The sequence below is a fragment of the Malurus melanocephalus genome, unplaced genomic scaffold (genome assembly GCF_030028575.1).
Source record: "Malurus melanocephalus ecotype Western Australia unplaced genomic scaffold, MMel_1.1 scaffold_85, whole genome shotgun sequence".
Taxonomy (NCBI): domain Eukaryota; kingdom Metazoa; phylum Chordata; class Aves; order Passeriformes; family Maluridae; genus Malurus; species Malurus melanocephalus.
In genome coordinates this window covers 184,000-188,046 of record NW_026623317.1, presented here as the reverse complement: position 1 = coordinate 188,046, position 4,047 = coordinate 184,000, and positions in this window count along the sequence as shown.

The following is a 4,047-nucleotide window of genomic DNA, read 5'->3' as shown; positions in this document are numbered from 1 at the left end:
TTTCTTTTGTTTAAAGCAATTCTTAGCTTGAAAATTTGAGTAAAGACGACTTGTAATACATTTTAAACCAGAAAGAGGCAGGAGAGCGAATGTAGGCCTGTACTGAAGTGAGAAATTCTGCTGTTTTATAAAGTATTCAATTCTCATTGTGAATATCTTGAACTCTGTTAAGGATACTGTACTGTATTAAACATGTAAAAAACAAAAAAAGATGTTTGTCTAAGTAGCTTACAAAATAATAACTCCTTGAATGGGAGACTTATCCATGTCTGGAGATCTGTCGTAACTAAATACCTGACTCGTTATGGTGTTGTAACTTAATAGAAGCTATTCAAGAGGAAGCATGGTGTATGAGATTTTGTAAGTTATTTGTGCTGGTTCTGTATGTTGTGCCATGTGTGTAAGACAAGAATAAACTGCTGCTTTTGTTCATCCCATCCCAAAATAATTATCCCACCATGTATCTTTTTTTTTGTCCCCCCAATGGTCTCTGCTATCGTTCGTGCTCATGGTCTTCCCTCCCATGTTCTATTAAAAAAAAAAAAAAAAAAGACTGGCAAAATCTTCCTCTTCTCAAAGAAGTGGATTAGATTTGTTGTGCCAAGTACTACCCAGGTACATCACAGGTTCTTTATTCCCAGCTGCTTGCAAAATGTTAGTCCAGAATTGTATTGTGAACTCAGGCTGGAACTTGGAGCATCGCCCATGACAGGAAATACGAGCCTTATGAGGCAGATATACAGATGAAAACAAGAACGAATTCTAACATATCAGAGGGAAGGAACAAAACTCAAGTCATATTTTCCTGCTGTCATTCTGGTTGTTTTCCAGACACAAAATGCATCCCCTGGCCAGTCATGCTGCACTTCTTCCTTGTAGACAAGGAAGTCGTGTCAGGCACCAGCTCATCATTGAGTTTGGAAGGTGAAAAGAAAACATTCATTCAAATGCTCCACACAAATAAAAGTTTGCTGTTGTGGTCTCTAAGCTTATCAGACTGTTTACAAAACTAGGGAAGGAAGGCAGCTGCAGCTGGGGTACACACTGCTTTTTAATGATTCCCACTGTGATCTCCAGTACCTGGAAGGGATCCCTGATCCTTGCAGCAGAAATCAAATCCAGGATTCATTAGCCAAATGYATGAAATAATAGAATATCTTCCACAGTTACAAGCAGGTCTGTTCTCTCTGACAAATCTTCYGTCCCCAGGAGAGAGGTATCAAATGTGAGACTGCCCTGCTCTATCCCGTGAAGGCACTCYTTTCCTCTTCCTTGCATTGTACAGTTATCCCCAAAAAGTGGTGCTTCTCATGGTTCACATTCCAGACCTGCTTCTTCAGGCCAGAGATCAAAAATATCTTTAGGTTTTCCRAATAAAATAAAGGTGAGCCTCAGGGAGAGTCCCAATGCTAATATTCTGATTGCTATTTGTATCTCAAATTGTTGCAACAGACCTTCGAGGGAGGCCTTACAGATGTCTTCCCCTTTACAGGAYAAATCCCTGAGGTCTAACACTATTCTGTAAGCCCATTCTATTTTTACAGCATCATGGGTAGAACCATGCTTAACACGTGGTAAAAATACATAATCACAGATGGCCATGAACAACACCTTTTTTTTTTAATCCTAAAACAAGTTCAAATATGCTCTACGTAAGCTGCTGCCTTTCAACCTGCTCCCTGCTTCATGTCTCCAGAAGGTGCTGAACAACTCACAGCACTCTTGTGGCTGCTGCAACTGGCACTGACATTTATTTGCTTTGCTCCCAGTGACTCCTGGAGCTATTACCATAATTCAAAAAGTCCTACCCAGTCCTCAAAGCCTTTTTCCATATCTTTAACCCTGAGCAGCTCTTGTAACATGGGGCACTGTTTACAGTGGCAGCATGAAAGAAATTTATAGCTAAGTAGAATCAAAGAATCAAAGTCAGTAAGAAGAGAAATTAAAAAAATTAAATCCTTTACTGTTTCTGCCATGTCTGGCATTTCTGTGCCAGTTTTGCCATTGTGTGCCTGAAGAAGTCTTTGCATGACCAGGGAATGTCCTGTAGTCACAAGTGTGGGTGATCTGATTATCCACAGCARCACAATCAGGTGTTGTCCTGAAAGGTCTGTAAACTTCAGCTYGAGCCCTTCAGTCCCAGCTGCAGCAGGACCCAGGACTCACCCCTACCCCCAGTGCTCTGCAGTCACCCTGACAGGCTCTGAATTTACCCTGGCAGCACTGTCCATGCCCAGATGGATGAGTTGTAATACTCCAAGGGCTGGAAAAGCCTTGGTAACATGCTGGGTCCTGGCTTCATGGCAAGGACCAGACTTCCCAAAACATCCCCAGGGCAGGTTGGCAGACTGGGGTCCCCTCTCCACACAGAGGGTGTCTCCAGTGACTGTCACCCTCCTTTCCTCCTCTGTGAAGACACACAGACTTTTACTCCAGGCTGAAGCTGGGTCTCACATCCCATCTCCAGACACTGAAATTCTCACCAGTTTATGGCAGGTGCCATTGCCCATCCTCACTGCTCAATTCTCCTGAAAATGCAGCAGCCCCAGCCATTTCTCCCACATATTTTRCAGTTTCTTTCAAAATTTCTTAAGTTCTTTTTAAAAAAGCAAGATGTCTATTGCCCTGCAGATCTAGCGGGGTTTCTTGCTATGAATCTCTATGGCAGCAACATTCTCTGAGGTCAATAATAAACCTCATCCTGACGAAGGAAATTTCACTCCCTACTGAATCCTGCTCTTCCTCTTTGGACAGTTTCTCAAGAAGGTGGTTTTTTTTGTTTTTTTTTTTAGGTGACTGATCTGTAAGCTCTGGGTTTTGAGTTTTTGCTAGCAGATGCTGCAGCATGGAATTTGGGTTTAAGTGAAGCATGCAGCAATGTCAGATCCCACTGGGTGACAGTGAAAGCTTCACTGGGGCCGTGTTTGCGTGTAGGGCTGAGGCAGCAGTCGTGTGCAGGAGTTCTGAGTCACAGCACTGTGGATGGTGACTTAAACTAGAATTGATTGTTTGCAATAGAAGTTAATGTTGCAAAAAGATCCCTGTCTTTCTTGCATGTAAGAAATACTGCGTTATGAAAGGCTCTAATTCTAAAAAAAAAAAATAAAAAAAATAAAAAAAATAAAAAACAAGAAGGAAAAAGCACAAAATCCAAGAGGCAGAAGTTCAAAATGCACTAAGAAACATGTTAAGGCTATTTTCTTTAGAAATTTCAGGTGAAGAAATGAAGAGGTACCATTGTAAAACAATATCATTGCTGTTACTGCTCTTTTTTTCTAAGCAGCTAAGGGTGCTGTATGGTGACTGTGATATTTAATTTAGTCTTGAAGACAACCCCAGGGATAACCAKGAATTTTCTCTGACAGATGCTGTAAATATTTTACATGGCTCAGAAAACACAACTGTTTTTATGGAAACAAGTAAGAAGTATTTCACAGTATCACTTGCCATATTGATTGCATCTCCATAATACCCTCTCAGTGAAATAGCCTTTAGGATTGTGTGAATGAAAGTTTCTAGCTGAAGAGGGAAACCTCTGTATGCCAGTATCTGAATTGCCTCTGTACATTGATTTGTGGGGCAAATAAACAGTATTCTAGCCTCAATTTTCCTTTCAGTATCACGGGATAAAGCTTAATAACATCAATAGCAGATACTAACTTCATGGCTTTTGCCGTGAATTGTTATTTTTGCTGTTCTTCGGGGTCGTAATGTTGATCTGGGGACTGCATTTTCTTGAGATAAATCCCTCAGAGCTGCATGCTGCGATGGATATATATGGAGAAGAAAGCAGATATGAATCACAAAAAGGCATGTAACAATAGGACATTACACCAGGCTAAACCCAGAAGTTATATTAAACAGCAATAAAAGGTACAGATAAGTAAATCAGTTTGAAATGCAGATGGGTAAAATCAGCAGAGAAAAGGAAGTAGGAGTCATACTTTTGCAGAAAAAGCAAAACCAGGGTGCTGTTGATACAAATTTGTAAGTCCTATGAAGAGCAGCTGAGGGAGCTGGGAAAGGGGCTCAGCCTGGAGCARAGGA